A 21,173-nucleotide genomic window follows, 5' to 3' on the forward strand; every position below is an offset into this window, starting at 1 on the left:
TTGTTTGTAGTATAGAGATTTGATCTAGTAGCGATTCGTAAGATTCTTCTTTCTGTGCTTAGAATCTTTCTGTTTGCTGTTTGCTGTTTACTTGCAATCCATACTGGTGCCCCATATTCCAAGACTGGTCTTATAAATGTTTTATAAGTATAAATTAATTTACTATTGGATGCTCCTCTTATACATCTTCTAATTAACTTCTACCTGCCTGTACTAGGATGTTATCTATGTGAGTCTTCCATGACAATGTTGAGTCCATTATAAGACCCAGATAATTTGCTATTGGTTTTGGTAAAATTTCTTCTCCCCAGAATTTTAACTTTACTTTATCTGGTGTTCGTAATTTATTCGTAGTAAAATTTCTGTGTCTGAAGATCACCAATTGACTCTTCTGCGCATTAGGTTAAATGTGCCAGCTGCTGAGCCATTTTTCTAATTTTGTGAGGTATTATGTATGTGTATTATTCAATTCTTTGGATGTTCTCTCGTGACACCAATAAACTGCATCATCTGCATAAAGTTCCAGCCTTCTTTCCAAAGGGTAGGCTATGTAATATCAGCTATATATAAGGTGTAGAGCAAAGGTGGAACAATAGCACCCTGTGGCACCCCAGCTTCTGGAATGAATGGACTAGAGAATTTTTATTGATCGATACATATGTAGGTCTATCGTCATCAACAGAGCTAAGAAGTAAGATTAATTGAATTGGGATACCAAAGTTCATAAGTTTATAATATAATCCTAGTCGCCACACTCTGTCAAAAGCTCTTTCTGTATACAAATATAAGGCTGACACACAATCTGTAATATTTAAGGCCTTAGTAACACTAGTACATATTCTAATAATCGGATCTATTGTTGAATGTTGTTGCCTAAAACCTGCTTGTATGTCAGGTATAAGCCTTTGGTCTTCTGTAATCGTCTGTTGAATATGGAATCAAAAGATTTTCCAATAGTTGATAAAAGTGTTATAGGGCAATAGGATGTTGGCTTATTTAATGGTTTTCCAGATTTTGGTATCATAATAACTTTTGCTGTTTTGCATTGTTGTAGTATTTGTTTTAGTTTTAAAACGTCGTTATACAAACAGTGTAATGTTCTGATTATTTTCTCTCTTGGTGCTGCTCTAAGATGTAGTCTGCTAATTCCATCCATTCCAGGTGAAGTGTTTTTGCAATTGTTTATTGCTTTATCTATTTCCTCTTCTATAATTTCTTGAATTAGTGCTAATTGCTCTTCATTTAAAACTTCTGGGGATGTTACAATCATTGACATTTCTTCTTCAACTTTTTGTTTGTGTGTATTATTAAAAAGTGGATCCTTAGGTATTTTATGAGTTTCTATTACAACTTCTCTAAAAATTTGTGCTTTCTCTTGACTATCCGTTATTATATTCCCATTATATTGTAGTGGAGGATAAATGTTTATTTTATCTCCTATAATACGTTTAAAAGTCTTCCAGAACTTGTTTGATTGTTTTTGATCTAACAATACACATATTTTTGCCCATCTTTGTGAGCAAAAATCTGCTAATTGTCTTTCAACAAGCATATTCAACCTGTTCCACTCTATACTCAGTTCTTCAGACTGAAATCTTTTTAACTGTCGATATATCCTACGTTTCTGTTTTATAGCTGCCAAAATATTTTCTGGTATGCTTTCTAAATTCTCTTTTATTCTTTTTACTGGGGCATTTTCGTATTCCACTTGTTGTATAGCTGGTACAATTGCATCATTATATTGGTTTAATTCTTCAATTGATGTTAAATCGATCACTTCTGGTATCTTTTCATTAAGCAATGTTTGATATTTTTCTTGATCCATGTTTTTTAAATCATAGGTTACTTTTTAGTACTTTGTTGGCTTTTCATAGAATGGTATATTGCAGTTCTTAATAATAGTGGTAGATTATCACTAGCAAATACTTTTGCCTATCCAATGAGCAGTAAAATATTGATGTATATTGTTACTATATAAAATATGATCAGGTATTAATGAACCTCTGTGGTTTATAAAAGTAGGCTCATCGTTGTCGACTCACCGAATATTAAAATTTGTAAGGATAGACTCTAGTATTCTGCCATTTGTATTCGTTGCGGAATCTCCAAAAGTATCAGATCTTGCGTTTATATCACCCATAATAATGAAAGGGGCCAGATTTGTCATATATTCGAAAAATTCTATAGGTAATCTGTCCTTTGGAGGGATATATATTGTTGTTAAAAAGACGAAATTCTTAGTTCTTGTTTGTGTCTTTAATATCACAGCTTGAACATTTTACAAATTTTCTGGCAAATCAATCCTAACTGCTGGAAAGTTTTTGTTATGTAATATTGCTACTACTTCACTAACATTCCTTCCACTGGTATTAGTATCATATCTATGGCATACAAATTCCTTGATCTTTATTAGATGCTCAGATGCCTTTGTCTCTGCAGTACCAATCGCACTGACATTTTCTAACTTTATTAGATGTTCTATTAAATTAATTTTCGATCGTATACCATTTGCATTGACAAAGGCAATAACGGTTTCTCTAGCAATTACATTATTTTCCCGAGGATCTATTTTTGTATGCTATCTTCAAAATTAGAGCTAGTTTCTACTCTTTAGAATATGTGTTTAAGTATTGTCAGCTTTTGGAGAAGGTATTTCTTCTACTTGTATATTTCTCTGTGGACTATTTCTTTTCAAGGTGGCCATTGCTTTGGCGCCAACTGTAGTGGTTCTTGTATTATATGTAATCGGTCCTGAAGATTGTTTATCTGAACATGCGTGGAGTTTAAGCTCTATGTAACAGCTGTCTTCCTGTTGAAAAATTTCTTCACTACATCTCCAGTGACTGTTTCTATTTTCTTCTTCCTATCAGGTAGTATATTGATCAGAGCTGTAGTAACTGCTCTAAGCAGATCATCTACTTGAACATATTTTTCGTCAATGTCAGCTTCCTTTGTAACTGGTGTATTGATATAGTGCACTTTGGCAGTTGTGTCATTCGATGCGGCCTCTTTTGGTCTATTGGGATATCTAACATCGGTTGCTAGATGGTCTTCTCTACATGTTTGACATTTCGGTTTCACCTTTTTAGTTGTGCAGCTACTTGTAAAATGTTGACCTGCACATTTTCCACATTTTGGTGGCTTTGTGCAGTTGTTAGTAGATTGTTCGAAGCTATAACATTTTACACATTGTGCTGGTTGTGGACGAGGAAGCTTTAAAGTTTCTACTGTATGTACCTTGCAAAACATCTACAAATTATTGTTTAGAAGATAATCTACTGTATGTTGATCACGCGTAATCACGCGCATTTTTGCAATTTCCTTTCCTTTCCTTTCCTGTTTCTTTGGATTTCATTCTAACTATTCTGACAAAACTGAGATCTAGTTCCTTGAGAACTTCTTCAACGTCATTAATTGTAACATCGAAGTCAACCTTTGTTACGACTACACTCAAACTTGGAACAAAATTCCCGGAATTTCTTTGCTGTTGTTGTCTAGGATTTTAATTGGGTCGCATTGCATCAACTTTCATTTCTGGTCGGAAATTTGCCTTTAGTTTTTTGACAGTTAGTTCCTCAATATTTGGGATTTTACTGACAAGAATGACACTACCATTTCAACTGAATGTTATGTCCTTTATTTCTTGTGCCGGACTTACTTGTTTTAATTTAGTGTACAATGTCTTTGTTGTTTCACCCTTTTTCTAGATTTGAAACGCGAACTGTATGCTCACGATCAGTATATTTTTTTGTGATTGTTTCTTCACTGTCAGACTCAATGTCTGTTAAATGGCTTTTTTTCTTCAGTTTCATTTGGGTAGTGTAGCTCTGTTTTTCATTACCTTGAATAACTATGTTTTATGTGTGTTGATTGTCCTCTTGAATGGTGTCTGTAACATTTAAGTGTTGCTCTCCATTTTGGTCAGTAGCTATTAGATCTTGCTGTATATTTTCAGTTGGCTGTTGTGTTAATGTATCTTCATCAGTTGTCTCATTTTCGATTAACTTTTGTTTGCGTTTTAGTCTTTGCGTGTCTGTTTTCTTTGCGCTACTAGCATAAGCTGAAGTGCTATGTCTGCTTGATTCTACTCGCGGATTATTCTTAGCTAACTTCCCTATTTCCGGCTATCCGGAAAACTCGCCTATTGAATAACGGATATAAATGCAGACACGACAATTTTGCGTACCAAATAAAATTTCTGATTTGCTTCAACAGACTTTGCGAGGCTACCTTGCTGCCTTCATAGTGAAGATTCGAGAGTCCCTGAGGTGGTATTTATACACTTTATTATTGCGCCAAATTTCATTTCGTCCACCTGTACGTTGCGATCAGCGTTCTACTGTACTACCACTGACATGCCACCGCTTTGCAGATATCTCCTGATAACTTCTCCCAGCAGCGCGCCAGTGTCAACAATTTCTCGTTAACAAGTAGATAACGAGGAAAATTATCTGAGACAGCACTTTCATACCTTGCAACATGATATGTTTTACCTCAGTGTGCATTCCGTACGAGACAGTGATTATCGTATCTGCGTACTAGCTGAAGGCCAGCGAAATTAAGCGCCTTATGATGGCAATATCATCGAAGTTCCAAAAGGCACCACTCGCAGTTTTCAAAATTCCTCGGTACAACGACAAGAAAGCTGTGTTACTCGATGTTGAACGGTGTTTATTATGTGACAAGTCGTTGCAAATTGTCGTAATGTTCAGTGCTGCTGCTCAGTCACTCGACGTTGTACTCAGTTACCTGTGCAGGCCGGAGAGTCCGAGAGGTTCTAGGCACTTCAGTCTGCAACTTCGCGACCGCTGCGGTCGCAGGTTCGAATCCTGCCTCGGGAATGGATGTGTGTGATATCCTTAGGTTAGTTAGGTTTAAGTAGTTCTAAGTTCTAGGGACTGATGACCCCAGATGTTAAGTCCCATAGTGCTCAGAGCCATTTGAACCATTTTTTCCAGTTACCTGTAGTTTCTACAACATACTAGTGACAGTATGGATTTACAACACTATGGAGTTTATGAGTACAAGTGTTTACAATATTCCATATTCAAGAACTTGATGCGTGCAAGCTACACAATGAAACACATTCTATATAAATGAACTGAGTGACAGGCGCACTTGTACAGATTCTAAGAGTATGCATAAGTTTGGAGAAACCCAGGCGATAAGGCTCAACAGGAGACTTTCTTACCTATAGAAATCTTCGTAGTTGAGCATTTTGTGCTGCTAAGCGACAGTACAAGAACCAGGCCTGAAGTCGGCACGGAATTACGACTATTTGTTAATGTATCCTGCAGTACCGGTCATCTGGGAAACGATGCATGAGACCAAATTTTATAAATCTATTAGTTTGTTTCCAAGTGTTTCTGCATTTAAAGTCGTGGTGAAGTGGATGAAACAACAGTCACAGAACTTTGTGGTAAAAGACTGATCATACAGCGAGGATGTAGCAGAAAACCGGAATGGTGAAGTTCCACCAAGAGCTTTCAGAGCTCTTGTGGTAATGGTGGTGGTTAGTGTTTAACGTCCCGCCGACAACGAGGTCATTAGAGACGGAGCGCAAGCTCGGGTTAGGGAAGGATTTGGAAGGAAATCGGCCGTGCCCTTTCAAAGGAATCATCCCGGAATTTGCCTGAAACGATTTAGGGAAATCACGGAAAACCTAAATCAGGATGGCTGGAGACGGGATTGAACCGTCGTCCTCCCGAATGCGAGTCCAGTGTGCTAACCACAGCTCTTGTAGTCAGTTCATCAAACTGCAGAAAACTAATGTTGTTCAAACACGACTTACACTGGTTGATGCACTGCGGTTGGAGTATGCGTAGGTATTCTCTGAAATACTATTGTAAATCAGGTATTAATTATTGCACAGGATTTTATCAGATATTGATGGTTTAACATACAACACATCCAGCGTCATCGCCTGCAGACAACGCAAAAACATACTCCCTTCATATTTTCGAAGATATAGAATGCCTAATTAGTTATTACGTGAGTTAACTAGATAGTACACTGGTAAAAACTCTCTAACAGACAGTCTATAAGAAGTAACAAACTTCATCTCTGTCAACGTCATACAACATTTGACAGTGACAGTTATTACTGCCCGACAAAAAATCTGAAGCGGCCAGGAGGGGAGAAGGAAACGAAAAGGAACTTTACGGATTGAGAGGGCATCTGATGCTGTTTCCGTGGCCGCAATATCTAGCCAAATGCGGAAACAACTGGCTGTACAAGTCCACTTATCAGTAAGACGTCGTAGTCATAAAGCCGTTGCACCTTCTCCAGAGGCAGTCTCTCCTTCATCTGCTGTAAATGGTCCATGACATCCTGGATACAGACGCTAGGACAGAATTGGCATTTTTGCGGATCCCTCACGCGTTTTATCGGGGACAAGTCTGGGGATCTTGCTGGCCTTGGGAGTACTTCAAGATCATGCATACAGTTCACAGTGAAAGTTTTCTCTACAAACAATCTTCTTTTGATCATGAGCTCGTACTGGCTTGGCTGATTGGTTGTAACTTTGCTGTTGTTCAGCTTTGCATGACTTTTTGCATTTCCGACTGCGAGAGAAACCCAATATATCTGCCTGCGAGAATATAACACGAAATTTTCCCCGTTTTGTAATCATTCTAAAAATAATGAACAAACTGATTAAATCCTGTTAACCTCTTTAATTAAAAAAGTAATCCCTAAGAGTTAACTGTTTGCCTAATAATGTTGTTCATCAAATGGTCCCTGTGCCTTAATAATTTTCGTATAAAACTCATCCTGATATGATATCTTACCTAGTAACGTAATTGCGAGGAAATGCGGTGCTTGCTGCTCTCTGTGCGGCAGCTGCAAATTTCCAACCACAGTGGCTGAGAGCTTAGTGCAATGCTTCGGACAGCAAGCAAATTGTTTTCTACATATCATTGACTGAGACGCTCTTTAAATAAAAATGTTTTGGATCGAAGATGTGGACAAACTGTTTTAAAATATGTGCTTCATTATTATATGGTATTCATGTTACAACATTCATTAACATTGACCGAGTGCAACGTTAATATCAAACTCTCATATGCGCAAATATTAGGCAATTAATAAAGATGAAAAATACTGTACAGTGAAAATTACACACCCTTAAATGAAAAATCTTAAGTTTCCTTATATGGATGCCTCGTTCAACAATCGTTCCAAACCATGCATGAGTGCAATGCAACGAAATAAAAAATATTTCCTTCATTTCTCTTCACATGCTTTTCTAATCTCGTGACATCTTATTTCATTTTAAATCACTAATCGAATTTTCTCCTCCGTTTCGCAGTTCTCAAATACAAATCATTTAACTTAAAAACAGATGCACACAACTTTGCTTCTACGTTACCACGAGCCCTCTGCTCGACATCTGTCTTACTACTCTTAACGATAGAACCCCCGCGCTCCTCGCTGCCAAGCTCCAATCTCAAAACAAGCGCATCTTCCAGCTACACAACGATTCTGACCAAAGACTGCGCGCGACTAATAAGAAATTTAAAATTTTCGCATTGCGCTGGAGACATCCAAAGTATGTACAAATTTAAGAAATGCAAATCACAAATCCCAGTAAGCCTATTTCAATAGAGACAAATGAAATGTGCGGTTGAGTAGTGGCCTGTTGAAAAATGGCACGACAGTGCTGTTGTTATAGTTAAAACACTGACGCAAAAATATCGCAACACCGATAAGTTATTAGTGTAGAGTAATGATATTTCGGGAATACATTTGTCTGTGTAACATATTTAAGTGATTATTGCAAGAACACAAGTTAATGTAAGCGCGAAATAAGCCTTGCAGATGTGAAATGCTGGTACATTAATAATCGGGGTACACGTCAGGATGTTGGTTCCAATCCCGCGGACGTGCATGGGCTCTGTTGTACTAATATCAGATGTCAGTTTGTGGCTTGGGGCTCCATGCCGGTTGCACTTGGTCGGTAATGCAGGGTTGGTTAATGCTGGTTGTGGATGACGGAGGGGCTGTCGTCCGATGTGCTTGATTCGAGACAGATCTATAACTGAGCAGGTCAAGAGACATGTTGACATTCTGTAGAGTATGTTGGGTTACAACGGCAGTATCAGAGTAAATGGTATAGTGTTGGAAAACACGTCCTGGAGTATTGCTCATGAATGGCGGCCCAACAAGTCGAACCACCAGACTGATGTACAAATTTGCTGTCAGGCTGCATAGAACAACCACGAGAGTGCACCTGATGACATACGAAATCACAGTCCAGACAGTGACTCCAGGTTAACGTGTCTAACATGGACACAGGTTGGTTGTAGACCCTCAACTGGTCTCCTTCTAACCAGCACACGGTCGTCACTGGCACTGAAGCAGAAACAGTTATCATCAGAAAACACAAAAGACCTCCATCCTGCACTCCAATGAGCTCTCATTTGACACCACTGAACTCGCAAATGGCGGTGGTTTGGCGTCGGTGCAGTACTTGCTACTGTGTGTGTGTGTGTGTGGGGGGGGGGGGGGGGGGGGGGAGGGTTCTGGCTCGGAGCTGTCCTTGAAGTAACCTTTTCGTAACAATTCGCTGTGTCATTGTGCTGCCCCATACACGATGGTCTTCTATCCAATAATGCCATGTGATCGTCCAGAGCCCACTCTCGTGACCATCGCCGATAGTGATCATGTAGAGTGGCTACATTCTTACCAAGTATTTCTGTATTATCGCAAAAGGACCATTCAGCCTCTCGTAGCCCTATTACACGACTTCGTTCGAATACAGTGAGGTGCTGATAATAGTGTCTTTGTCTTCTTAAAGACATTCTTGATTAACCTCAACTCACCACTCAAAGATAACCAAACTAACGCTCATGATCGTTACAGTGTGTATTTAAAGCAAACCTAAATTGCATCCTCATGGTGGCGCTACTAGCGCCACACTCATGAGACTGGCATGAAATCTGAATGGACATTATCTTTCATATATAGAAAAACACACCTACCAAAATTTGTTTATGTCGCACAACTACTGCTTGGGCTTGCGATTTTTCTTCCCGTCAGAGTATACGAGGGAGTAGAATGTCTGTAGTTGTTCCACCAGAGTCCCCTCAGTTCACTACCATCCCCAACCAGAAATCATACTCGACTGTTGTACACACCACAAGACGAGGAGGAACACTACTGCACTTCTCCAAAACATTGGAAGCACGGGATCTCTCCTCAGGTCGCAGTCAGACTCGTTGACAATGGCCATCCTGAGTAGTACAGCCCAGCCCTACATCGCAAACGCAGTATGACGCCAGTGATCAGTAGTCCATGCTTCCTGATGATGGTACCTCTCCAAACGAAATGGTTTGCGCTGTGGTGTTAATGGTAGTCTACATATGGGACCCTAATTCCCTAATCCGAGTTCTGTTAGCCTCCAATCAGTGGTGTAGGACGTCACTTGTTCTCAGATGGCAGGCGCAGACATAAATGGGTTACGATGTGCTCAGTTCACAATATGGCGATAGCAGTGGGGTAAGGGCGGCATGGATACAATTTTGATACCAAATTGTTATGCAAATTAATTACATTGAAGAATTAATTAGCCTCCACCTTACCTCAGCACCAATTCCCACCACCATCCCCAGATGTTTCCCCAACGGACTCCTGCGTCCCTGACCCAGCTGCCTCCCCCGACCCCTGCCCATCAAATTCCTCCACCTACCCTACTGGTGGGACTTTCGAACTGTGGCGGGAAATTGGAACGTTGGCAGAAATTTCGAATTTTGGCGAAAATTTCGTTGCCCCAGGACAGAGATGATGTCCCACCCCACTCCTACCAGAGAATTGGCGGAAAATTTAAAATTGTAGTGCCCTTTCTGGGACCAAAACCCTGGTCTACCTGGAGCGAAATCCGAAGTGCACCACCTAACACTTGGAAACTGTCCAGATGCTGGAGAAGATAGGTTAGGGTACTTTATTTATTTTGGTTGGGAAACTGAAGTTAAGACCGGACGTAATTATGTAATTAATCATAAAATCTGTCCTAATTACACAACTAAATGCATAGCACTACACAAGGAGCGCCTAAAATCGCAAACAGCTCACAAATTCACTATGCCATAGAACTGGTGTTATCCTGCTCGGAAAAAGTTTCACAATACCATTCGATACCAGTAGCAGAAGTATTCACACTCTATTCTTCACGTACAAGGTGGTGGGAAAAAGGCAGGAGTGGAAGGTACTACCTGTATTTTTTTGCGTGAATTGTGTTTAGTGGACGAGAGGCTGGTATTGGACAGAAAGGAGTTTAATAAGAATACTAAATATAAGCATATTTGACATCAGAGTTCACTACAGACGCCTGCCTTGCATTGTTCCATAACCACCCAGCAGCACAGGTAATCGAAGCCAATACACTCTACCGCAACTGATGGAAAATGCTTTAGTCTTCTAATAACGCATCAGAATTGTCTTGAAAAAAAACCATCACTCATAATCAAGGGGCCATTATGCAACATATATAATGAGGACTAAGGAAAATCGTCGTCCCAAAAGAGTGGATCAGAAGAGAGGAGCAGCAGTTGAACGTGCACTCTCCTCAATCCACGCCCAGGAAATACCGAAATTAGAGCTACTCTTATCTCCCCTCATCGCTCTCCTTCTGTCTCTCCCTCCACCAGCGGTGGAGATACACGCTTTTCAAATGACCAGCTGCCACTCCTCCTGTTGGCCACAACCCCAGGTGTATCTGGGAGGAGAGTCTTGGCCAGATGCGGTCGGAGTAGCCATCCCAAATGGAACACGTGGCTGGGTGGTCGAGGTGACAACTCTTCGCTAACACAAAATACCTTAACGCCCACTAATCAAAGCAAGATAAATGGTGGGCACAACTTGCGTGTCGGTCTAAAATGTAACTGCGCCCTGACTGGAACACGACTGCCTAAGGTGACCACACACACACATACACACACACACACACACACACACACACACACACTGGCACACCGTCCCCAAAGAGCCCACCATTCTGAGTTTGGAAGCACTTCACTATAAAAATTGTATTTCACGTCAACGCACCTCCTAAAAACGAGCATCTAATAAAAAAGGAAACAGTTGCGAAAATAATAAATATCCTCTTTGCATGAAAAAAGGCGCTGTCCCTTTTCTTTTAGTTTTATGAGCAATATCGTTACAGTTTTTACGTTTGGCTGCAGAATACAATTTGCATCTCTCTCTCCCCCACCTCCTCTTATTTTGCGATATCCAATGAAGCGAAAAAAGAACCACCGCACCACCGCCGTTTGCATTTGACCAAACTGCAAATGTCAGGCTATACATCCCCTATTATCTCCACCCTGCGTAAAATAAAAATAAAACTTCCGTTATTTTGCTGCGAACACTACCAATCACTGCAGAACGTACTCGTTATTTCGAAACCATCATAGGACTAAAGAAGAAGTGGTAATTTAAAATCCGAAGAAAAAGCATCTATGTTAAGCAATTTTTGTCAGCTTCAAGGACAAATTACATGGGCTGAGAGCATCCCTCACACTCAAATCAGTGCCTGTAAGCATCTTGTCATCCATGTGTCTACTACAAACATTTCATACATCTGAAATAACGTTACTGAATGCAGCCTTTCACGCCATTTGCTTACAGGTCGGAAAAAAACAATCATTTTACGTTCGACAACAACATGCTATAATTCAAGAGGGCACTGTTATTTTGTACATTATGACAGGTCCTGTTTTACCAGTGCGGTGCTATATCGCACTGGCGTTTAAGAAATCGTGAGAGCATGTCTTGTAATACAATCTCGTAACGTCACCTAGTAGAGAAATCTATGACTCCTCCAATACATCGAAAACAAATACCATTTCCATGATAACATCTGACATTTTATTGCTCCATAACTCACCTCTAGCAACCTGTATGTAAACTTTCTGTTATCCAGCAGGCAGTCATTCGCAACAGTAACAGATTCTTGCTTTCTAGTTTCGTAAGCAATTTTATCGTCACAGAACGCATGTTTCATGCAATCTTCTCACATGTCGGGATAAACACTACACATCTCCGGATCTGTCCCCCATTGAGCATGTTTGGGACTGGATGAAGCGTCGTCTCACGCGGTCTGCACGTCCAGCACGAACGCTGGTCCAACTGAGGCGCCAGGTGGAAATGGCATGGCAAGCCGTTCCACAGGACTACATCCAGCATATCTACGGTCGTCTCCATGGGAGAATAGCAGCCTGCATTGCTGCGAAAGGTGGATATACACTGTACTAGTGCCGACATTGTGCACGCTCTGTTGCCTGTGTCTATGTGCCTGTGGTTCTGTCAGTGTGATCATGTGATGTATCTGACCCCAGGAATGTGTCAATAAAGTTTCCCCTTCCTGGGACAATGAATTCACGGTGTTCTTATTTCAATTTCCAGGAGTGTAGCTGTGTAATTAGGACAGATCTGTATGATTAATTACGTAATTATGACCGATCTTTACTTCAGTTTCCTAACCAAAATAAATACAATACGCTTACCTAACCGTCCTGTCCTGCATCTAGACACATTCCATGTATTTGGTGGGGCATTTGGGCTTTCTGTTCCGAAGGACCACGGTTCTGGTCCTGGAAATGGCATCTCCATTTTTAATTTCCCGCCAATTTCCGGAAGGGTGTGGGGGTTGGACGTCATTACAGCTCTGGGACAAAGAAATTTCTGCCAAAATTCGAAATTTCCGCCAACATGGTAGGTGGCGGAGAGGGAGGAGAGAGTTGCAGATGGATCACGGACTCCCCATGTGCTGTCCAGGAAAAACATATGACGTAATTTGTGGGTGGGTGTTGGGGGGGGGGGTAATTAATTGATCAGTTTAATTGACTTTCATGTCAGTTTGATATCAAAATTGCACCTGCGCCACCCTTAACTCGCTACTAGCGATCCCTCTTGTGAGTGGTCAGACATAATCGACTTGAATCTTGATGACGAGTATTCCTTCCATCGTGTCCTCAGTCAGTCCAGCATCAGTCGACTGTCACATGTGTGTGCCCCTCAAGTCTGGATGTTGCATGACTCGACCGACAGCCCAAAGGCAGGCCAGCGATGAGGTCACTATCAATCTCTGTCAGGTTCTGACAACTCTGTCTCACATGAGTGTGCATGATCTCCGTGTCCTTTACAGTGCCCACAGGGGTCACTCAACATCTAACGCTGTTCACGCCCTTCGTACACGGTAGCAGGTCTGGTAACAACACTATACACAAACAACACTAATGCAGACTGGTGGCCATGCTACCTGTCACCCCTAATTGCAACTCTAAGTGTCCGCCCCCAGTAGCTGAGTGGTCAGCGCGACAGAAAGTCTACCCTAAGGGCCCGAGTTAGATTCCCGGCTGGGTTGGTGATTTTCTCTGCTCACGGACTGGGTGTTATGTTGTCCTAATCATCATCATTTCACCCCCAGCGACGCACAAGTCACCGAAGTGGAGTCAAATCGAAAGACTTGCACACAGCGAACTGTCTACTCGACAGGAGGCCCTACTCACATCAATCAAGCAACTGTAAATCATTTACATAGCACCAATGGTGTCTATGTGTACAAAACTTCCTTGACATCTGTCTTCTGGATACTCCACTTTTTTGTCAATAAGTGTAATTTTAATATTTTAATGACTTCAGTCTCTATCTCCCACTCTTCATGTATTTACATACCGGTTTCAATTAGTAAAAAACGTCTCTGAGCCAGTCGCATACCTGTGCAATTGCTTTGTATGATCGTACCTTGGTTTACATCCGGCAATGCGCTACTGTATCGGACGCCAACACAAATCTAGGAAAACGACTCTGCCAATTCACCTGCATCTACTTTCTGCAGAATATCGTTTCGATTTCCCCAAGTTCGTGCTAGTTGTCTGAGAGAAACTTATTTTCCTACAAAAGCGTCATCATGATGGGAAAATAGTGTGCTCTAGGAACCAGCAACAGACTTCAATGATAACAGTCACTTCTTACGTGCATTCGTTGTTTTAGACTTTTTGCCAACGAGACTGTCTTTGTGCCCTTCTCCACTTACACGGGACTGGAAGTTGCACGAGAGATTTTCCATAAATATGAGCTCGGGAAGAAGCTAATACTGCATCGTATTCAGTACACATCTACCCTTTCAAACCTTCCACAAAATAAAATGGGACTTAACATCTGAGGTCATCAGTCCCCTAGAGTTACAACTACCTAAACCTAACTAACCTAAGGACATCACACACATCCATGCCCGAGGCAGGATTCGAACCTGCGACAGCAGCAGGAGTGCGGTTCCTGACTGAAGCGCCTAGAACCGCTCGGCCACAACGGCCGGCGACCTTCCACATTTCAAAGGTTCAGGAAAAAAATGCTAGAGGAGATATACACCATATATTAAAGTGTCTCAAAGAATTTACTTAATAATCATCAACACACACTCTACATGTGAACCTTTGTAGCGTGAATAATATCGAGTCTGTATTCAATTTATTTCCATGTTCTTCGTCACATGTCCTCTTCCGCTGTTTAAATTGCATCACTGAAAAGACGTCTTAACTCTGGAAAATCATCCGCTTAGGTATCATAAACACGGTCTTTCACGAGTCCTCAGAAGAACAAATCATGCGGATTAAAGTCGGGGAGAACGTAGTGACCAAGCAATGGCTCCTCGACGTCCGATCCAGTGATTGGGAAATTTCGTGTCTAGGAACCTGCGAACAACCGTTGACCAATGCGGTGGAGCTCCATCTTTTTGAAAGATGATTCTGGGCTGCAAGTCTTGTAACTGTTGGAATACAGACTGCCCATAAATGCCCAGATTGAACATCGGAAGTCAGTATTTTCTTGGAAAGTTGGCCACTGATTCTGCTGTGGTGTGCATACACAAACTCTGAGTCTGAGGTGACACTGTCGCAAGTAGTACGAGCAAACAGTCGTTGAAAGATGTTGGAAGCAGTCGGACGCCGCCTGCGGTAGAGAGAGACGCACGACAGACGAGGTCGCAGCCTGCCGTGACCCGCTAGTAGTGCCGGAGGAGACTTTGGCATTAATTGAGGAGTTTTGGTAATTTACCATAGCTGCTTCTTCCTTGTGCACTGGAGGGATTTTGTCAGATTTCTGTTTGCATACATTGAGAGTAACATTCGCATCTTTGTTGAGTACAGATACGTGATTATTGATTATAGGGATTGTGGAATAATTAAAGTTGTTGCTAATCTACCTCTCGAAGAAAAGGAGAGGTCCGAGTAAAGTTAGTCAATGTGTAAATTGTCAATTTCAGGAATATAGAAAATTACAAGTTTTTATTGGTTTCTTTCATTTTTCACACTACTTGTACTAAACATTCAATTTCTATATAATAAAATGGCAGTAGCTGCGACCATGCATTGTACTCTGCATGGATCACAGTATTTCCTTTGAATTGTTTTAGCATATTGCTGGATAACGAACCTTCACTCAGCGGCAAGACATGATACGTTGTCTGTTTCGTGCAGGAGCGTTATTGTATTAATTATTAGGAGATGTTAAAAATAATTTTATAATTGCGGTTGGATGCAAGAGAATATGATTTCTAATTATTTGTAGGAAGAGTTATAAATTTATGTTTTTTTTATCAGTCAAAATACTAACATTATCAGAGACACGTTTCCGTACGACTTTCAAACAATAATAATTACAAATATAGAATTAAACACTTTCCAAGATACACTGAGGCACTGACTTTGTGAAGAACTGCCGTAGAATCCCATCGCTTATTGGCCCACACCAGACGTTCAGTTAAGGGCTGTCAGACATGTTCAAGGATTTTAGATTACATTAGATTTACTTTCATTCCAATTGATCCGTATCGAGGCGGTCCTCCAGGATGTAGAACATGTCACAAAAACAATAATACGTGACAAATATTCACAACTCAAACAAATAAGCTAACGTACCATTCCACAGGTGCCAAGTGGCACGGACGTCATTTTTTAATGAACTCTATATGAAAGAATCATTTTACAAATACTAATGCACTGAATTTAAAATAAAAAAGGTTTTTATTTATTTATAATGTTATAAACGTGTAATACAACTACTATAATACTTATTTAAAATGAACACATTGAACACATTATTACACTGAACTGGTGCAGAAGTTAGATTGTACTTACACACACACACACACACTTATGTATTTGTTGGTTCTACTGAGAAATTCATCAATGGAGTAGAAGGAGGTGGCCACCAATACATCCTTTAGGCTTCTCTTAAACTCAATTTCATTATTTCATTGGTTGTTAAGCTTTTTATGTCTGCTGGCAAGTTATTGAAAATGTGTGTTCCTGAATAATGCACACCTTTTTGTACAAGACTAAGTGACTTTAAATCGTTGTGAAGATTATTCTTATTTCTAGTACTGATTCCATGAATTGAGCTCTTGGTTTGAAAAAGTGATATATATTTTAATGACAAATTTGATTAAGGAATAAATATATTGGGAAGCAGTAGTTAGTATCCCTAGTTCCCTAAACGGGCTTCTTCAGGATGTTCTTCAGTTCACACCATATACAACTCTTACTGCACGTTTTTGTGCTTGGAAAACTTTAGCTTGGCTTGATGAATTACCCCAAAAAATAATTCCATATGACATTATGGAATGAAAGTAAGCATAGTATGACAGCTTTTTCATTTTTATATCCCCTATATCTGACACAATTCGCATTGCAAATAGAGATTTGTTAAGACGCTTCAGCAGTTCTGTGGTGTGCTCCTCCCAGTTCAATTTATTATCAAGCTGTAATCCCAAGAATTTAACACTGTCAACTTCTTATATCTGCTTGTCATTGTATGTTAGGCACCCCATTGTATGTTAGACACCCCTTACAAGTTCTGAACTGCATGTAGTGTGTTTTTTCAAAGTTTAGTGACAAAGAATTGGCTAGGAACCTGTGATTAATGTCCACAAATATTTTATTAGCTGACCTTTCTAAGACTACACTTTATTTGCTATTTATTGCAATGTTTGTATCATCGGCAAAAAAAGAACTTGACTTCTGGTAATGTTACTGATGAAAGGTCATTGATATAGACAAGAAAAAGTAAGGGCCCTAAAATGGAACCTTATGGGACCCCAGATGTGATTAGTTCCCAGTTGGATGATGCCTGATTGCTTGATACATGTCTCTTTCCTAATAACACCCTTTGTTTCCTGCCAGAGATATAAGATTTGAGCCATTTTGCAGCATTTCCTGTTACACTATAGTATTCTAACTTACTTGAAAGGATATTGTGATTTACACAGTCAAATGACTTTGACAGATCACAAAATATACCAGTTGCCTGCAATTTTTTGTCTAATGAATTAAGCACCATTTCACTGTAAGTGTAGATTGTCTCTCAATATCAGAACCCTTTAGAAATCCGAACTGTGACATTGGCAGTATGTGATTTGAGATAAGATGGTTGTAAAGCCGATTGTACATTAATTTTTCTAAATTTTTTGAGAATGCTGGCAAAAGTGAAATTGGACGGAAATTTGATGCTATTTCTTTATCTCCCTTCTTAAGCAGTGGCTTAACTTCAGCATATTTCAACCATTCAGGAAATATTCCACTGATAAATGACTGGTTACACAGATACCTTAATATTTTACATAACTTAGAATCACATTCTTTAATTAACTTTATTGATACTTCATCATACCCACTTGACGTTTTTGATTTTAAAGATTTTATGACGGATATTATTTCTGCTGGGGTAGTGAGGGTCACCTTCATATTATGGTAGTTACCTGAAATGTCTGGTCTGAGGTATTCCATAGCAGCATCTACAGAACCTGACAACCCCATCTTGTCAGTAACAGTTATAAAATGTTTGTTGAAAAGTTCTGCAACACTATACACGTCTGTCGCCAATGTATCATTTACCCTTAACGCTATTTGTCCCTCTTCATATCTGGTTCAGGCGGTCTTCCTTCACTACATCCCATATAGTCTTTATTTTGTTATATAGTATGACTATCTTTTCCTTGTAATAAATTTGCTTTGATGACCGTATTACAGTATAGCAGTATTACAATATAATGTGCGGATGCTGTGAGTTCCAAAACCGAACATTATGTCGACTGGAAGGTTGCCTCATCGGAGAGTAAACGCCTTTCCAGGAAGCTGAAATCCCTGTCAGTACGCTGCATCATATCCATAGCAAACTGTTGTCCTCATGTTTGTCGTTCAGCATCAGATGTTGCAGTACATGCAGTTCGTAAGCGTACAAAAAAAGGCGTTGGTGTACTAAACGCTGCATTATTGCTCGGGGTACATGAAGTTGCGTATCTACCTAAGAAGTAACCTTATATCATCCATGTTGGACTAGTTTTTGAGAAAACTTCGACTGTTTCGACGACAGATGTTCAAATAAAACAATTCATCTGTATCAGTCACTTTATATTTTCTCCCATGACGCTTTTCGGTAAACAATTAGCTGCATCCAACTGGTACAGATGTAACAAGATATCGCTGTTTTCCACCTGAAGATGAGAGTATAAACTCTCGAAACTGTTCGCCAGAAAAAAACAAAAAGTGACTGACAGCGATAAACGGTTTTATTTGAAATGACGTACACCGTGTGGACGTTTCCGAACACTTACGGTTGCCAGAAACTTACGATACCATCCCTTAATTGTTTCACATCAAGTGAGTTGCATCCATACAGGCTATGATAATTTCTTTGCACAGTAATCCGTGATGTTGGTTCTGATAACCACTGTGCTGCGTGGGCGCGCTTCTGTGGAGTCACCACTTTCACTCTGCGAGATCATGCTGCACAGTGGCAACAACGGTTGGCACGTCTGAAGCGGCAATATAAATTCCTTGAGATGATCTACCATATGGTGCAATTTCATTATTATATACACGATAGTATCTTTTTTTCATGGGCGTCTGAAATGTGAGCGGTTTGAAACGGACACTTGTACTTTGAATTTCGTCAGGGACAGATTTTTTTCCTTTGAGCATTTTTCATTGATTTTCACTGCTTGGGCTGCTTATTTCTATACTTATCATGAGGTTTAGTTCGCGCTCTATGCGCTTAGGAAATGAAGCAGTCTCACTATAATTACGAGGCGCGACAATAAAGTAACAGGACTGATGTGAAAAAAAAATTGCTTACCGTTTTACTCAGGCTTAGTGTTGTCTCCTTCAAAGTAGTTCCCTTCTGATTGCACACACTTCTTCCAGCGCTTCTGCCATTGATGGTAACATTTCTGGAACTCATCTTCTGTAATATTCTCCAAGATCTTCGTCACAGCTTTTTGGGCACATTGTGTTGTTTCAAAATGGTGTCCCTTGACCGCCGTTTTGACTCTTACAAATAGAAAAAAGTCGCACCGAGCGATATCTGGTGAATAAGATGGCTGTGGTAAAACTGAAATTTGTTTTGAGGTTAAAAATTGCTGTACTGGCAGAGCAGTATAGGATGGCACATTATCGTGATGCAGAATCCAATTATCAGCAATGTTGGCATGGACACGAAGAACTCCTTTAGAAAGTCTTTCTAAAATTTCTTTGTAGTAATATTGGTTAACTGTTTGTCCAGGAGGCATCCACTCTTCATAAACAATTCCCTTGCAATCACAGAAGCACACAAGCATGCATTTCACTTTTGACTTTGACATGCAAGCTTTTTTTTGCTCTGGGTGATCCCTTTTGTCTCTGAATTGTACTGAAAAAATCAACTTTCATCGCCAGACATAACACAGCTCAACAATTCTGGATTGATTTTTGGTTGTTCTAACAGATCGGCTGCCACATGTTTCCGTGTTTCTCGCAGTTGTGATGTGAGATTTTTGGAGACAATTTTTGCACATATCTTTCTCGTACGAAGATCTTCAGTTATTATTAGACGAACCGTTTCTCGATTGATGTTCAGTTGTTCTGCGATCATTTTCACGGATAATCTTCGATCAGATCGTACGAGTTCACGCACACTGGCTAAGTTGACATCCGTCCGTGAGGTTGATGGTCGTCCAGTGCGGTCTTCAACATTCTTTCTGATTCACTAAACATTTTATGCCAACGAAAAACTTGAGCTCTTCACATAACCTCCTCTTCAAAAGCCTTCTGAAGCTTACCGTAAGTTGTTGGCGCGTTTTCAGCCAATTTAACACAAAAAGAAAAGACATACCGTTGCGCAATATTATGCGGTTCCATTTCCGTGACGAGAGACACAAACACCGTGTCAACTTATTACAGTAGTTCCATCGATGTGCTCGCTTTGACTAGAAGCAGCTTATAGGCCAAGGTCAAAGATATTGTGCCTATGCAAGCCTGCAGGGTTGCCACATCTTGCAAAGAAAATCAGTCTCAATACTTTATTGTCGCACCTCGTAAGTTCAGGGGGTCTAGTAGAGGGCTAGAAAGTCAGCTGTTTCTTTACAGTAGTCAGGAAAGAATTCTGCACCTTTTTTCGCTGACGAATCCAGAATCTTTGTATTCCGAGGACGTTGTTAACCTTGAGAGTGGGACTCCCGATAATCGGCTTTTTGAAATAGGCACGTGTCTTAAACGCATAATCTTCATCTGAAAGAGGGGCGTATGGCAGAGAACTACACTTGTCTGCCTCCATGGACTACCTTGATGTGTGACTGGAGAGTTTCTGGAAAAGAATTAACTCTGAGAACTGGGGAGTTCCGCGCTTTTTATATAAGCGGTGATGGGCAGTTTCGAGTACACTTCACTGCCATCTCTGACACTTGAACTGCCGCTCTCAAAATTGGCTAATATCTGTCCTCTGTAAACCTGGTCTACTCAGCCTGCAGATAACATGGGAAATACACAAGTATTTAGGGCAAGGCGCCTTGCACACTTCGCCCAGTCTGTCGGTGCTGATTACCAGGGTAACACCATGGCTGCAGAGACCAGCAACAGGTAAGTAACTTTCATTTTCTCCGCGTAGACGTCTTCGCGTCATCCTCCATCTCTTCGTATCTTTTGTTAATTTTTTCAACGCTACAAAAACACTATAGTGGACTTCCCCTAAAATCTGTCTCTTGCTAGTAAAGCGCGGACGTATCACATTTCATCTTCTTATAAAAATACCGGTGGAGGACAGTGAAATCTGGCAACGGTCGCTCCACAGTAGATTAACAACGGCCATGCTGATTATTCATACAGCTGGCAGCTCGCGTCCTCCGTGCACCGGTGCCCTGCTCC

Source organism: Schistocerca gregaria, chromosome 5 (assembly GCF_023897955.1).
Source record: "Schistocerca gregaria isolate iqSchGreg1 chromosome 5, iqSchGreg1.2, whole genome shotgun sequence".
Classification (NCBI taxonomy): Eukaryota; Metazoa; Arthropoda; class Insecta; order Orthoptera; family Acrididae; genus Schistocerca; species Schistocerca gregaria.